This window comes from Ictidomys tridecemlineatus, chromosome 10 (assembly GCF_052094955.1).
Source record: "Ictidomys tridecemlineatus isolate mIctTri1 chromosome 10, mIctTri1.hap1, whole genome shotgun sequence".
Classification (NCBI taxonomy): domain Eukaryota; kingdom Metazoa; phylum Chordata; class Mammalia; order Rodentia; family Sciuridae; genus Ictidomys; species Ictidomys tridecemlineatus.
The window spans coordinates 118,870,934-118,888,129 of NC_135486.1; the positions used below are offsets into that span (position 1 = coordinate 118,870,934).

The 17,196-nt window shown below is 53.9% G+C and overlaps 1 long non-coding RNA gene across 1 annotated transcript; it reads left to right on the forward strand.

The window, feature by feature from the left end:
• The first annotated feature begins 6,068 nt into the window (after nucleotides 1–6,068).
• LOC144367475 (uncharacterized) lies at nucleotides 6,069–12,438 on the forward strand. Its single transcript, XR_013426891.1, has 2 exons — nucleotides 6,069–8,974; nucleotides 9,125–12,438. It is a non-coding gene; the product is annotated as an uncharacterized LOC144367475 (long non-coding RNA).
• The last annotated feature ends 4,758 nt before the right edge of the window (nucleotides 12,439–17,196 follow it).

Below are 17,196 nucleotides of genomic sequence, written 5' to 3' on the forward strand. Positions count from 1 at the left end.
GTGTCTGCCCTCCAGCTCTGGGGCCCTAGGTGGCCCAGGGTGTGCACAGCGGGGGCCCTGGGTGCAGAGACTCCTGAGACAAGGCTCCAGGAAGCAGCCAGAGCCGTTTCACAGTAGGGACGACCATCACCTGTGGGTGGCAGGGCTCTGCGTGTGGCTCAGAGCTTGCAAACACCATGGGCGGAGGCCACCCGTCCCCAGGGAAATCAGGACACGGCTAAGCCAGTTTTCTGCAGACCCCATTCACAGTCTGCCTGAGGTGGGGAGTGCCGACCTCTCACTTGGGGTGACTGAATGTCACCTATCTGCTTCCCTTTATGGCGACTGTGACTTTTGCCACTGTGGCCTTCATGGGTGGCACTTCCTCTCCCAACCACCTGCTCTGCAGTTACCTCAATCGGTGATGGAGGTGAGGGCCCGGAGCTCCAGGGCTGCTGTTCCTGTTGTGTGTGCCCCCCGGGGGGCGGAGGGGACCCCAGCGTCTGTCCCCCTGGAGGGGCTGCCTGCACTGAAGCTCCTGATCTATAAAGCTGCTGTCACCATGGGGTTGGACCACAAGTCGGTCACGTGGGCCTCGTGACAAGTAAGGGACTTAGTGCGGGAAAGGACATGGCCATTGTCATCCACAGACAGAAGGCTTTGGGGTGGAGAGAGAGAGAGAGAGAGAGAGAGAGAGAGAGAGAGAGAGAGAGAGAGAGAGAGAGAGAGAGAAAGGAGAGCACAGAGAGAGAGACAGAGAGAGAGACAGAGAGAGAGACAGAGAGAGAGAGACGGACAGAGGGAGGGGGTCAGGGATCCCTAGAGGGAAAATAAAAGCAGAAGAGAAAGGGAGAGGTGAGGGTCAGGGGTTGTGGTCTCTGGGAAAGGCCGGGGCCTGATGTGACGGCCGCCTCGTGGTGGCTTGACTGTCATCTCCCGGCTTTAGGATGTGCCCAAGTCAGCCACTCAGTAGAGACTGAACTTTGGATTTCGTCTTTTCCTGGGCTGGGACACAGGCACACCCTCTCACGTCCCGTGAGATCAACGTAGGACATGTGTCGGGAGGTGACCTCCTCCTACGTCAAGGGCAGGACACTGCAGAGTGGACTGCGAGTGTCCTAGTGGCCGTGCCTGCGGGTGGGAGGATTTAGGTCCCCTGCGAGGACACTCAGCAGGGGCCAGGCTCAGCCCCTGCCTCTGGGTTTGGAGCCGGTTCTGCTGTCTGCTGTGCTGGCCACCCCACGTGACCTCCCGGCTGACAGCTTCTTTCCTTCAGTGGCAGAGGCCACACTGGGCTGTCTCAGGGCTACAGGTGGTGGCCAGCGTGGACCCAGCCATGAGGACAGAGGCGGCGGCTGGACTGTCCCCAAAGAGCAGGGACCCCAGGGAGCGACCCCCACCACGTGGAGCCCCCGGGGTTCAGTGGGGCGTGTCCACAGGGCCGGGAAGGCCTGAGCTCGTGGGCCAGGCTTCTTTTATTTTGTCAGAAGCAACTTTATTGAGATGAATTTCCTGCCACTTGGAGTGGAGTCGTCCGGTGGCGTCTGGGGCAGGTGGAGCCGATGGAGCCGCAGTCCGACTTCTGACTCCGGCTTTGTGGTGGCGAACATGGGCCTCTGTTCTGTTCCTCGCTCTCAGCATGACGTTCCCTGGATTTTATGAGACACTCAAGGCTGTGGTCTAGCAAAGGCTTCGTGCTGACGTCTGCCCAGCCGTGGGCTCTCTGGGCGGGGAAGGCCAAGCCATGACAGGGCCAAGCCATGACAGGGACCGGGGAGGGTGGTCAGTGAATTTCCAGCTTACTGTGGGTTTCCCGAGGCAGCCCATCATGAGAGGTGGGCGTCTGCATGGTGACAGCCCTGTGCGCAGATCAGCACAATCTGTTTTAAAACATCCCTGTCACTCCCCCAAAGCCACCTCCTGCCCCTCTCATTCTCCTTCTGCCCACATTCTCCCAGCCCATGTCACCACTGAGCATCTGCTTTCTTACCTTATGGTTTCCTGGCCAGGACATCCCACCATGACACGGGGTGACGGAGTGCGCGGTGTCTGGCTTCTCTAATGGAGCAGAATTTCCCAGGCTCACCATGTTGCATCAGAGTGTCCTTCCTTTTCATGGTTGAGTAATATTCCACTACAGAAGGTGCCATTTATCCACTGATGGGCATTGGGGTTGCTTCTTCCTCTTGGCTGTAGGGAACGTGCTCTGCTTGTTGGAGGTGGCCCTGGGGTGGCCTGCTGGCACCCATAGGCTCATCTTTCACGTCACCACATTTACACACTGCTTCTCCTTGAGCCTTGATTGACAGGGCTTTGTGTGCAGCCTGTTAATTTGCCCAGGGAGGTTAATCATAGCCACAGGAGGGTTTGCCCTCAGCCGAGCCTCTGGTTGGCCCACCTGACTTTAGGGACAGCAGGCCCTGTTGTGCCCAGCCACACAGGATTCCCTCCTGGCTCTGGGCACCCAGTTCCATTCCATTAGTGCCTCCCACCCTGCTCCGGCCCCGCTGTGTGTGAAGGAGGGGGCTGCAGCTGGGTCAGGGAATCCCAGGGACCACGGCGCGAGCAGCAGGGACGTCCACTGATCGTGTGCACCCAGGAGTTGGCAGCTCGGCAATTCCAGGGTTCATGCGGAAGGTGGACACCCGTCAGGGAGAGAGGCCCTTCTGTCCACCCACCCCTTGGTGTGTTGGCCCTTTACCCTCCATTGTGCCCAGGAAAGGGGAGAGTTTCTCGCTAACATGCCGTCTGTCCTGGTTCCTGGACACGATACCCGAGGCCAGGCACTTTATAGAGGACGGACTTTTGTTTGGCTCCTGGTTCTGGCGGCTGCTCAGCGTCTGGTGCGGTGGCTTCTCTGTTGGGCTCCAGGTCTGAGCAGGGCCTCTGCAGTGGACAGGGGGAGAGGGCAAGTGCCCTGTAGCCCTGCCAGGTCCCGAGGCACTGTCTGTGTCCCTCCCTCAGTGCACACAGCTCGCCTCTCCCATGCAGCTGGCGAGTCCTGGCGTGTTACCCAGCTTCCCATCACTGTGGCCAAGAGCAACCAGAGGGGACGGGCAGCTCCCGGGGGCCCTGGGTCCTTCCCAAGACCCTCCTGGAAGCAGAGGCCGAGTGGCCCCGTTGCTCCGTCCCCGCTCTCAGCTCCTGGCCCTGCACACGGCAGGCGTCCTGGTCTGCTCAGGCTGCCCTGGTCCCCACCCCCAGGAGGTCTCCCCCAGGGACTCCTCGTCCTCACCCGATGGAGGCTGGGAGTCCGAGATCTGGGGGGTCCGTCTGTTCTCCCCCAGTCTCTGGCCTTGCAGATGGCTGTGTCCTTGCTGCGTCCTTACCTTGCTGTCCTAGGTCACCTGCTGTCCCTTGTGTGTCTGAGTCTCCTCTTCTTCTTTTTTTAAAAAATATATATTTAGTCGTAGATGGACACGAGACCTTTATTTCTTTCATTTGTCTCTACACGGTGCTGGGGATGGAACCCAGGGCCTCACACGGGCCAGGCAAACGCTCACCTCTGAGCCCCCGCCCAGCCCTGAGGCCCCTCTGCTAACGGGTGGACTAGGCACCTCACCCAGGGCTGCCCTTTGGCTTCATACCTCCGAACGCCATGCCAAGGCCCTGGGGTCAGTGCTTCAGTTCTGCTGGGTGGGGTGGGGCGTCAGGGAGTGAGTGAAGAACGCAGAGGACCCTCCGACTCAGATGGGCACTACTGGCTGATGATATGATTCTGTGCCTGGGAGACCCTGAAAGTTCCACCAGGAAACTTCTAGAACTAGTAAATGAACTCAGCAAAGTAGCAGGACATAAAATCAACACCCATAAATCAAAGGCATTTGTGTGTATCAGCGACAAATCCTCAGAATGGGAAACGAGGAAAACTACCCCATTTACAATAGCCTAAAAAAAATACTTGGGAATGAGAATTAATATTATCAAAATGACCGTACTTCCAAAAGCAGTACACAGATTTAATGCAATTCTGATCAAAATCCCAAATGGCATTCCTCGTGGAAATAGAAAAAGCAATCATGAAATTCATCTGGAAAAGTAAGAGACCTGGAATAGCTAAAGCAATCCTTAGCAGGAAGAGTGAAGCAGGTGGCATCGCTATACCAGACCTTAAACTATACTACAGAGCAATCGTAACAGAAACAGCATGGTATTGGCACCAAAACCCACTGATACACCAGTGGTGCAGAATAGAGGACACAGAGATATACCCACAAAACTACGATTATCTTGTATTAGACAAAGGTGCCAAAAACACGCATTGGAGAAAAGATAGCCTCTTCAACAAATAGTGCTGGGAAAACTGGAAATCCATATGCAACAAGATGAAATTAAACCCCTATCTGTCACCATGCACAAAACTCAACTCAAAATGGATCAAGGACCTAGGAATTAAACCAGAGACCCTGCATCTAATACAACAAAAAGTAGGCCCTAATCTCCATCATGTGGGATTAGGCCCCAACTTCCTTAATAAGACTCCTGTGGCACAAGATTTAAAACCAAGAATCAATAAATGGGATGGACTCTAACTAAAAAGCTTCTTCTCAGCAAAAGAAACAATCTGTGAAGTGAACAGAGAGTCTACAGAATGGGAACAAATCTTTACCCCTCACACATCAGATAGAGCACTAATCACTAGGGTATATATAATCAGTCAAAAAGCTAACCACCAGGGGCTGGGGATGTGGCTCAAGCCGTAATGCGCTCACCTGGTATGTGTGGGGCGCTGGGTTCGATCCTCAGCACCACATAAAGATGTGTCCATCAAAAACTAAAAAATATTAAAAAAAACCCCTAAACACCAAAAATACAAATAATCCAATCAATAAATGGGCCAAGGAACTGAAGAGACACTTCTCAGAAGATGATGAATAATCAATCAACAAATACATGAAAAAAATGTTCATCATCTCTCACAATTAGAGAAATGCAAATCAAAACCACTCTAATATTTCATCTCACTCCAGTCAGAATATCAGCTATTATGAAGACATCAACAATAAGTGTTGGTGAGGATGTGGGGAAAAGGTACACCCATTCATTGCTGGTGGGACTGCAAATCGGTGCAGCCAATATGGAAAGCAGTACGGAGATTCCTTGGAAATCTGGGAATGGAACCACCATTTGACCCAGCTATCCCTCTCCTCGGACTATATCCAAAGGACTTAAAAACAGCATACTTGGGCTGGGGATGTGGCTCAGGCGGTAGCGCGCTCGTCTGGCATGCGTGCGGCCCGGGTTCGATCCCCAGCACCACATACCAACAAAGATGTTGTGTCCGCCGAGAACTAAAAAAAAAATAAAATATTAAAAAAAAAAAAAAGAACCACCAGAAAAAAAAAATAAAAAATAAAAACAGCATACTACAGGGACACAGCCACATCAATGTTTATAGCAGCACAATTCACAATAGCTAAACTGTGGAGCCAACCTAGATGCCCTTCAGTGGATGAATGGATAAAAAAAAATGTGGCATTTATACACAATGGAATATTACTCAGCAATAAAAGAGAATAAAATCATGGCATTTTCAGGTAAATGGATGGAGTTAGAGAAGATATGCTAAGTGAAGTCAGCCAATCCCCCAAAACAAATGCTGAATGTTTCCTCTGATATAAGGAGGCTGACTCATAGTGGGGTAGGGAGTGGGAGCAAGGGAGGAATAGAGGAACTCTAGATAGGGCAGAGGGGTGGGAGGGAAGGGAGGGGGCAGGCGGTAATTAATGATGGTGGAATGTGATGGACATTACTATCCAAGGTACAGGTATGAAGACACAGATTGGTGTGAATACACTGTGGGTACAACCAGGGATGTGAACAACTGTGCTCTGTATGCATAATAAGGATTGTAATGCATTCCGCTGTCATATTTATATACTAAATAAAAAATAAAGACTCAGAGGCACTTTAGAGGCGGAGCAGGGTCTTGGAGCGTGGAGGGTGCAAGCCAGTGGGGCCCGGGCGTCTCTGGGTGGACAGGAGGCACTGGGCCGTGGCAGCCCGAGGTAGCCCGAGGTGGCTCTCCGTGGTCCTGCTCGCGGGGGGCTCTTTGCTGTGGCTCCTTCTGTCGGACGTGCACCCCACCGAGAGCAGGAGATGGAGCAGCTGATGCTGTCGGTGGGAAGGCTGCGCCCCGCCGCGCGCCCTGGTACCTGTCAATGCCGATGACACGTGAGCCCTGGCGGTGACATTGATTCCTCTTGAGAAAGGGGACAGGGGAGGGGATCACAGCCGTGGCTTCCCTTTTGCTAGGAGTGACAGGGTACAGGGCGGATTGGGCTTAATCCTCAGCGGCAGGCAGGAAGGGCACGTTCCTTAAGAAGCTTATCAGGGGCCCAAGCGAGCGGGCGGCAGTAGGTCTGCCTCTGCAGCTGCGTCTTTTTTATCTATTCCTTTCCTTAAAAAATAAAAAACAAAAAAACGGATGGGAAAGGGTTTCTTTTACTTCATGGAACGATGTTTCCACTGAGATGAGAAATTGAAAGAGGAGGCTGAGCCCGGAGGCCGGTCGGGAGAGGCGCCTGCAGTCTGTGCAGTAACTCCAGCCTCAATGGTCCCCCTCTGGGGCCGGAAAATGGCTCTCAGTGATCCCTGCTCCAAACCCTTGTATAATGTGGGAAGCCACAGCGGTGTCTCGGGAGGGAGGCCTTTCTGATAAAGCTGGTGGCCAAGGACGAGGCTGCTGAGGAGAAACCGCCTGGTCACTTCCCAGGTGTCGCCCAGGACTCTGCAGGTGCGCACAGCCGGTCACGGAAGTGGACCCTGCGTGGGCTCACGGGGGACTGGCTGTTTCTTTTGGACACCGTAGGATGTGGAAGAACTGTGGATGGCCGTGGAGGTGACGAGGGACTTGGGGCACTTGAAGCCCCTGTGTGCCAGGGGACTGAATCAACGGACTCAGCAGGAGATGGCGGAAAGAAGGCCGAATCAGCTGAGGGGCAGCACAGACCCGAGAAAGGCCAAAGGGGAGGACTATTTGCTGGACAGAGAGGCCTCGGGGAGACCATCCAGGCCCTGGAGTTGCTGATGGGAGGAAGCCATAAGCAGGTCTGCCATGTATGGTTGTGTGGTTTGTGCACTGAACCAAGGCAACAGGTGCAAAGAGTGGACGAGGCTTGCTGGCCAGGCTGTGTGCTGTGACATGGGCTTGCTTCTACCCAGAGAAAAGGAGACGTTTTTCTTTGTATGGAGGTGATTTTTGTCCCCAGACTATGTATACATACAGCTCAGTCGGCCAAGGGACTTTGTGCAGAATCTGGGGCAGACCAGACAAAGAAAGCACTTGAGCTCTGGGCATGGAGCGAGAGATGGCCACATCCCACGTCCACACAGTGCCTCGCTCCTCTGAGGTGGCAACAGCCCTCCTCCTTGAGTGGACACCAAGGCTGCCCTGAAGGGAGCCGTGAGATTGGGTTTCAGGGCTCCTGTCTTCTGGGGTACCCCCCCAGGGTACTGCCCCAGGCGATGCCGTGGGTCAGGTTGGGGAGCCCTGGCTGGAGGTGTGTGCAGGCCCCCGCAGGTGGCAGGAGGCGGCTGAAAGCAGAGCCTCGGCAGCCTGTAAAGGTGTCCCAGGAGAGGTGACTATACTAGGACACAGGAGGCAAAGGACTTCAGAGGACTCCTTCCTGCCCTCTGCCCCACGACCCCCACTCACCGTTCCCAGACATGGTTCAACACAGGGTCCCGTGGACCCGCCGTCCCGCAGAGCCCGCTAGAGACCCATTATGTTTTATCCTGAACCACCCTGCAGTGCTGGCCACAGGGACAGGCAGAGGAAGGGGCTGGCTCGCCCAGGACTGCGTGCCCAGCTGGGACCTGGACCCCAGGCCTCTCAGAGCCACTCTGCCGGGCACCACTGCAGCTACTGTCCCTGCTCCCCTTTCCCCGTCCTGTGCTCTGAGCAACTGATGGGAAGTCGGCCTCCTCCCTCCTCGCAGGGTCCTAACGACCTGCAGGAAGCAAAGTGGCCCCAGGAGCGCTCTGCTCACAGGAAGCGTCTTTCTTGTGGATTCTGCCGTTAACACTTCACGGGGGTTGGCTCTGGGGGATCTGTCAGGAGCGGGTCTTCCTTGGAATCCATCTTCCAAGGCGAGGGCTGTGGCTGGCTGGGCCTGGACCTGTCTGGGCCACACCCTCGCTCCACGGAGCTATGGTCTGCAGATTGCTAAGGACGTGCAGAAAGAGGAGGCAGGTGTCAGGGGGACTTGTCCACTGGGGAAAGGTAAAGGGGCCCGAGGTTCTCCCTCAGTGACCAGCCTGGTCCTGGTCACATCTCTTCTCGTCTTTCTGTTTCTGGGGAGGCCGAGGTGGGGGAGCAGGTGCAGGGGAGGCCCTGGGGGAGGAGGCTCTGAACATCTTTGACTGGGGCTTTCTCCTCTGTGGCCTGGATGTGCCCACCTCATGCTCTTTGCTCCCGACGCTGCCCCTGGGCTGGGCTGCCCACTCTCCACTCAGTCTGACACCAGCTGGAATTAGGGTTAGTGGACCCCAATAGTAAAGGGCTCACGAGGTGCCCCTGCCCCCGCCCAGCCCTGGGGTGGCCCCCCGCTGCTCAGACTCCTGCCTGGTGAGCTACCTGGCCAGCTACTGGCTCAGGGGCTCCCGTCCTTCCCCAAGGCTTGGACGTTTGCCAACACAGCTTGCAGAACTCAGGACGACCGACAACCACAGTTTGATCATGGAGCACACAACTCCCCAAAGGCCAGCAAGGTGTGGGGAGGGCACAGAGCTTCGTGTCCCCTCCCAGCTCAGAAGGGCTTCCTATGGACGTCAAAGGACGCCCCTCTCTCTCCAGGTCCTTGGGGTTTTTGAAGCTCTATGACAGGACCCAGGACAAGCACCAAGCCCATGTTCTGTTGGGCCAGGTTCTTCCTTGCAAGGTGGTGACTTGTTCCCAGAGGACGCTCATCTTCATTGTCACCCACTCATGGAGACCCACAGGTGTGGCTTTCCAGACAGCGGGGGCATGAAATCCCTGATGTGGCCTTACCAGGTGGGCATTACATGCATTTTATAGGGAGGGGACCTGAGGCACAGTGACTTTCTCAAGGTCACATAACCGATGACAGATGAAGCTGAGTGGGGCTATTTGAGTTCAGAGCCCAAATTCTTCACCCCTGTACATCCTGCTTCCTGTTTCAAGGTGACTGGAGCCCTTCAGATGGACTCTGGATTCTTCACATGGGTTTTCCTGATTCACCTCCAGAGCTGCCAAGCAGGGATGAAGCAGGACTGGAGATACGAGCAAGGACACCTCTCCAGGTTGGGTACAGAGAGCTCCTGGCTCCTCAGGGTGTTGGTGGGTGAGGAAGCAAATCCCGTGTTAAGGAAGGGGGAAACAGAGGCACATAGGGTGCTAGTATTTGTCGGGGTTTTTAGCCCGTTTCCAGGACGAGCCAAGAAAGGTAAAGGTCGACTGGCCGCCCACCCCAGCCCTCCCTCGCTGGAGGACAATCAGATGCGCCAGGGAGATGACTCAAAGCAGGATCTCGCTTATTGAGGAAGCACACACAGCTGATGTACTGCATAGAAGCCAATCAGGATAAAGGTCAGAGGGGTGGAGCGAGTTCACGTGTACACCCATCCCATAGTCCGTCAGGGAAGGCATGAGCTGTCCAGGAGGGCCGAAGAGTCCCGGACCTATCCTGGAGGTGGTCCGCCTTTTCCGTCACCACCCACAGCACCGCCTCCTGGCTGATGGCCAGGAGCCATCCCAGCCACATGTGCGGCCCCAAGACAGGAAGTGGGCAGCAAGTCATGCCCTCCAGGTGTTGAGCAGCCGGGTTGGGATTTGTCTGTGTGGACTGTCTTGCTTTCCAGTCTTTTTTTTCTTATATTTATTTTTTAGTTATAACTAGACACAACATCTTTATTTTATTTATTCGTTTTTATGAGGTGCTGAGGACTGAACCCAGGGCCTCACACGTGCTAGACGAGCGCTCTACCACTGAGCCACAACCCCAGCCTCTTGCTTTCCAGTCTTGAGAGTGTACACACGAGGTCAAGGAAAACTCCTCAGTTTTCACCCCTGTCCAGGGGGACCACTGGTGCCCACCACACAGGCTCATGGACGATATTAAGAGTCAAGGCAGAGCCCCGAGGGTGTTTCTGAGAAAGGCTGGCCACCCCCTCTTACCCCCACCATTAACTGCCCACACAGGACCCGACAGGCTCTGATTCCTGAGCCTCCCCCACAGAAGTCCTGGAACCCCAAGCCTGTGTTGCCCTCCCCGTCTATGGAGAGAGGGCCTTTCTGTTAACTCTGACAAATAACCTCTGTGCATCTCTGCCTGGTCTCTCATTTCTCACTTACCTGTCTCTTGCTCCTTGCTTTCCCTTCAGCGCCCATCTCCTCTACTTCTGGGCTGCTGCGTTTGGACCGTGGGCTGTCTGAGCTGATGGACAGGTGCCGGCACACACTGAGTGTCTTGAATCGGTGGCATTGCACTGAGAGTTCTCAGAAGATCACCGCCCCTGTCCTTGAGATGGCTCAAGCAAACCCATAAGCCCTTCATGGCCCAACAGGTTTTAGAGCCCAGCTGCACCCAGGCCTGGTGAGCATGTCCCGTCTTGCCTGCTGTCTGTGGTCGATTGGTAGTGGCTGACTAGGGCACTGTGCTGAGTGTGGTTCTGAGGCCAGCCCTTGGATCAGAGGGAAGGCTTCCTGGGATGGATTAGTGATGTCTGCCTTGGGCATAGCTGTAGATATGATGACCAGAGGGCAGCATTCATCATCCCACAAAACACGTTATGGATCTAGATGGAACAGGTCACTGAGAGGCTTGAAGTCAGATTAGAAAAAAACACAAAAGGAAAAATGCTGCCCGAACAGCTGGAAAGGGGCAGGACAGCCAGCTCCACAGCAGCCAGGAGGGCAGGGCTCCGTCTCCCGTAACCACGGGGCTCCGCACTCCTCTGACGGCACAGAGCCATGGGCCCAGAGAAGTCCAGGGCCACCTCCTAAATGTTAAATGAGCACAGGGGTGGATTTGTTCATGTGGATCGGGCCGTATTTCATGGATGTGGACACAATTGTGCCTTGGTTAGTGAGGGAGACGCCTTCTGAGGCCACTTTGTCACTGAACCTCACAGATGGTACCTACACAAACCTAGAAGGCAGAGCCCACTCCACTCCTGGGCCACACGGTGCAACTATTTAAAATTAAGTATTATTCCTATTATTACTTTACTTTTCAAACACACACACACACACACACACGCACACACGCACGCACGCACGCACGCACGCGCACACACACGCGCGCGCATGCGCGCGCTCTTCAGCCCACGTGACCTGACATCGCCACCTTCCACCTCCATGTCTTGGCCCACTGGAATGCCTCCAGGAGACGCACACGGGGCTGTCACTCCTGTGGTGACAACACATTCTTATGCACCTCTTGAAGGACCTGCCTTTTAAAAGAGTTGTCCTTTTAAAAACATAAGGAGGAGAATGCTTTAAAATGACGATAAAAACCTAGCCCGGCAGATACCCAGCAGCCGTCCGTGATCTGACCAGGTTACGTACTGTACACCACTGCAGGTGATATGTCACGTGGGACTGCCTGGTTATGTGACCTGCAGCTCAGCAGGTGTGCTTATGCCAATGTCACCACAGACGTCAGTGGCATGTTGCCCTGTGATGCCATAATGGTCACGACAGCCCCAGATGGCAGAAAGTTGCAGTTCCATTATAATCTCTCTCTCTTTTTTTTTGGAGGGGGCTACTGGGGACTCAACCACTGAGCCACATCCCCAGTCCTATTCAGAGACAGGGTCTCACTGAGTGGCTAAGCACTTCGCCATTTTTGAGGCTGGCTTTGAACTCATGATCCTCCTGTTTCTGTTTCCTGAGCCCCTGGGATTACAGGCATGAGCCACTGTGCACAAATCTCCACTATAATCTTGAGGGACCACGGCTGCGGATGTGGCTCGGTGTGGACTAACACTTCATTTTGTGGTGCAGGACTGGATGTAATTTTGAACTTGCCTCCAGGGAGGACAGAGTGGTAGGTGACCAGTCAATAGTCTTGCTAAGAACAAGAGAGGTCAGAAACACCACCACCACCATGTCTGTAGCCTCGGGAGAGGAGGTGGAGGTGAGCAGATGATGGATGATCAGCAGCAGGCTTCTCTCTGGGCCAGTTCTGATTCATGCAAGAGGCTGGTGGAGGTGACAAGCTAAGGCCCAGCTCCCTCCTCTATCTACAAAGCCATTTCTTCCCAGATCCAAGGGATAGTGACTTGCCTGGGATTTTCCCAGTGACAGCACCTAGTAGGCTCACAGCACCTGATGAAATCCTGGAGTTCAGACCCATGTCTGCTGGGGTCTTTTTATTTTTTTTCGATTTTACTTCTCTTCAAACTTTGGAATTTTTTTTTCCTGAAAAAAGTGCTTTGTGTGATCTGATTTTTTTTAAATAGTTAAAATGTATTAAAGATTCATGTTGTTTAGAACTAGAGTATTTTGAAAATTTCACAACATCCCCAGGAGATAATTGGTGTCTCTCCAGGGAATCTTCGGGCGGAGGCTGGGAATGATGGTGTAAATCACTTGAGCGCCAGCAGCAGTTTTAATTAAGTTTTTCCAAAATCAGATGCTTATTTCACTGAAATATGCTGGGCTTTGTTGACAAGTGACACATAGCATTTCATTGTCTAGTTTTTTTTAAAACAACCAAAAACATCCTTGTGGGGACCTGGACTCCATATTAATTAATCTACAGTCAGTCAGAGCCTGGTTCTCAGCCTTCAGGGGATTCAGAGAAGGCGAGCGCTGACCTTGGCCTCCAGGAGAGTCAGGGAGCAAGAGGCTCCTCACTTTTGACAGGCTGATGCTGTCTGTGCTGGCTCTTACAGATGTCATGGCCTTGCTGGGTGCCTCTGCCCCGGAAGGGAGGCACCACTATCCCCATCTTGTAGATGAAGAGACTGAGGCTCCAGAATCCCCAGAAATCAGGATGCTCTCACACAGCTTGTAAACTCCACAGTGGGCACCAAACCTGCTTCTTCTTGCTTCCTGGGACATCCTTGTCCCATAGTCCCATGGCCACTCTGGGTTGTGCAGGGTTTCCAATCCAAGAGGAGAGGACAGGCTCTATAGGGCAGAAATAAGCAGTGATGGCCCTGGATTATAAAGGGACTTGATCCCCTAATTTCGGGAGCTGTGCTGGGCTCGGATCCCCACAGGGAAGGGGAAGGGAAGCCACCACTCCGCTTAAACTGGGAAGGTAAAGTTCAGGAAAGGGAAGGAAATGAGGCAGGAGCGGCCACTTTTGCTGTCCTCTCTCTTTTGCTGGCTGGTTAGCTAGGAAGGCACTGGGGAGGGATTCTGGACCGACCTTAGCCTTGACCTTGGCAGGATGGCAGCTAGGCCCCTTCTCATCTCTGGATCTCTGGAGTGGGGTCTGGCGGGGGCTGCTTCACGCCGCGTGGGCTCCTGGAGAGGACGGGCCACCTCCTCCTTAGGTCAGCCCCGCCCTCACGAGTCACACACCTGGAAACTGCCCAGGACCCGCAGGAGGGGACGGCGGTCCTGCTCCTGGTTTCATCACTGGCTTCTTGGGTCTCCAAAGGCCACTCCAACACCGGGCTCCTCCGTAGGTTCCCGTGGGACTAAACCCCTCGCCCTCCACCGCCTCCCGGTGCCAGCCACGCGGGAACACGTGATCCAAGTTCAGCCAATCACGGCGCTCCCTCCCTCCCTCCTCAGCAGTGATTGGCCCAGGAAGAGCCAATCAGGGTGCTCCCTGCAGACGGAGCTCCCCGCTGGCTGAGCAGCCTGCAGACTGAGCTCCCGAACTCCCCGCTGGCTGAGCGCCCTGGCCGGTTCTCTTTCCCTCTCTTTTTCGGGAGTTGTTCACGTGGGATGAAGGTACTGTCACTTCATCGTCCCTGCCCAAATGGAAAAAGTGAGTCTGTATAGTAGGAGACACACAGACCTGGAGATTGGGGACCCAGAGGCTTCAGCCCAATACTTTGAGCTCATTGACCTTGGTCCCTGAAGTCAGTGGCAGCCTTTCATGGCCCCATCCCCTGTCCTAGGAAATGAAGTCCTCACCGGCCACAGGAGGAGCCTCCTTTCCCCATTCTCTCACCTCCACCTCGCGGGGTCCTGCACTCTAAGGGGCTTCTAGATATTTCTGTCAGCCCTTCCCACAGAGCTGGCTTAGGGCTGTCTTGCCACAAAGCATCGTTCAAGCCCCTCCTACGTGTCCCCTTCGTCCGTCCTGCCTTGGAAACTCAATTTCCAACTGACTACGCTGCAGGGTGGGATCTTAAGAGCTGGCTTGCTGCAGGACCTGAGTTCTTGGCCCTGGGGAATGGATTAGTGCCATTATTGTGGGAGTGGGTTAATTACCGTGGGAGTGGGCTCCTGATCAAAGGGTAAGTTGGTCCCTGCCCCTCCACCGCTCTCAGGCCCCGTGGTCTGTCATCAGTGGGGCTCGCAACCTTGGACTTCCCAGCCTTCAGCACTGGAGGAAACAGACTCCTGTTCTTTATAAATTACCCAGTCGAAGGCGTTCTGTTAGGGCAAAGTGGGCCGGGAGCCCCCAGATGTTCATAGCAAAAGTGCTGATAATGGAACAGCTTTCCAAGAGGAAAAGAGCCTCCATTTCCCAGAAAGGGTTGGGGAGGGCTGCATGCTGACGGGGCGAGGGAGGTAAATTACCGTGTGCTTTCTGCAGAGCCCGGGCTGGGCTGTGAAGAGGGCCGCCTGCCTCCCTGGTGCTGCTCTCCCGAGCTGGAGGCTCTTCCAGCAGGGCCGGCTTCCAGGCAGGCGACAGTCAGATGCAAATCATTTCTGTCCCCCGCCTCGGCAGTGCCTGGCGCCTGCTGGCGTCGGAGCACAGCCGCTGTTTCTCTGGGAGACCTCTGCTCAGCACAGCCAGGGCCTGTACTGTTGTCATTAGGAGGTATAAAATCCTAATTTATATTGCTGGGAGGGTAATTTATACACTAATGTAAATTTCTTTTACTGCTGATTTTTGAGCAACCGATGTGCAATTATTTCCGGCTCCCCTTCCAAGGCAATTCTAGAACGACGGCTGCTAATACCTTAATATTCTTTATGATTGCCAGAGATGATATTTTTCCCGGATCAAATGTATCCAGTGGGGTTTGACATAATTGGGTTAAAGATTTCTCTCTCCGTGGCTATGAGACGCGTTAGGCTCATCCGGGCTGGGGCGGATGATGGCGACTGTCTTTTGTTTCTATTTTGTTGCTGCTTCGGGCTGGCCCCCTCTCCTTTATTGAGTTGTAGGTCTTTCCCGCATGCCTACTGTGTGCTCAGCTCCAAAGGGTGCTTGTTACATGGAGAAGAAAGCAAATTGTATAAAAGGCCCCCTGAGAAGTACCTCTTGGAGGAAAATAGTTTTTGCCTTAGGAATAATACATGGGGGCATGGTGGGCTGGCTGGCTTTGTCCCCTGAACATGAAACTTGAATGGAGGACACTTGAGAGGCTGTTTCTACCTCTATAGAGCAAGAGACGATGCATCTCTCTCCCTGACCTTGCTATGAGCAGGTGAGAGCTGGCCAGAGAGGGCCATGGGCCCTGAGCAGTCATCTCCAAGCTGTGCTCTGTCATGCTCCACATCCTGCCCCCCTTCCAAATAATTGGCACCAGTCCTCAGGCCAGGCTGTGGGATGTCCTTAACCCCACAGTGATGATTCGGTCATGGGGCAGAGCCCTCACAAACAGGGTTAGTGACCTTACAGAGAGGCCCCAGAGAGACCCCAGCCCTCCCATCACACAAGGTGAGGGATGCTATATTGAAGGAGCAGGCCCTCGAGGGACAGTGAATCTGTCAGCACCTTGGCTGTAAATTTCCCGTACTCCAGAAATGTGAGAAAGAGATAAATTTTCTGTGACATGTAAGCTCAGGGACAGTGGCTGGATTTGACCCTCAATGTAACAGCTGTTATGAAGAAAGCTAGAAGAGGAGACGCCACCTCCAAGCTTGCGTTCCTCATGTGAGGGCTGCCACAGTCCGACCACAACCAAAAAACCTGATTAAAAAAGTGGGCAAAGAAATTAGAAATGAAAAGACATTTCGCCAAAGAAGATGCTCACATGGCCGGCAGAAACCCAGAGACAGACCCAGCCCACTAATCAGAAGGGACATGCCAATCAAAACTGCCCTGCAGAACTACCTCCCGCCCTGTAGGTTGGTCACCATCTACACGCGAGGTACAGTGGTCGGACATGCAGGATCTGGGAGCTTCAGGAACCACTGGTGGGGATATAAGATGGTGCAGCTGTTTTGGAAAACAATATGGCAGATCCTCAAAAAAATTAAAGGTAGAATTGCCACGTGGTTTTGTGCCCTAAGCAGAAAGCAAGGTATCAAAGGTAGATCACAGCAGCACTGTTCACAGCGGCTAAAACATAAGGCAACCTGCGTCCTTGGATAGAGGGACATGAGCAAAGTGTGGTGGGTGCGTATAGTGGTTGTTCTGAGTAGAGATCAGGGGTCCAGTGGCTGTGTGGGGCCCTGATTAGTTCCCTGGTTCTGTTTAGAGTGCAGAGGAAAAGATTCTGAACTATGTGGTAGACGTGAGACCAAAGGGCTTTAAAATCAAAGTCCCTTCCATTTTCTATTGATGATAATATTATGAAATGAGATGGTATTTCCCCTGATTTAGCAGACCTTTGCTGATGAATTTTCCCTAGAAGTCTGAACAGTGGAGGGGGACGGAGACCAAGCCCCTTGTGTCTGCATGCAAGCTCTGTGGACACACCCGCCTTCCTCTGGAGGGCTCTCAGGTCTGAGATGATGGACAGCGGGGACACCCAATCACAGTCCTCCCTGGCTCACTGGGCCCTAGGAGGGAGACTTCATCTAGCCTCTGATAAGACTATAACCAAGTGGCACGTGTGAATAGTTCTCCAAGCTAAAGAGCAAGATAAGGAATTACACGAAGCATTTATGCTTCCATTTTCTTTCCTCAACTAGAATCCAGGGCGTCCTGCAGCCCCAAAGGCTTTGGGTACCAAGGCTGGGGAGCTTCGGTACCCACCCAAGCACCTCCCTTCCTGTAAGAAAACCGATGCTTCATGTCCAAGCCCCCAAGGGCAGAGATGCAGGGTTCTCCAAGTGTCTCTGGCACTAGCAGAGGCTGTTGTCCCCGTTTGGTGGATTAGGAGACTGAAGCCCCATCAGGTTGGTTGGGTTGCCAGGGTCACGTGTCTGTGAGCTGAGTGCTGACC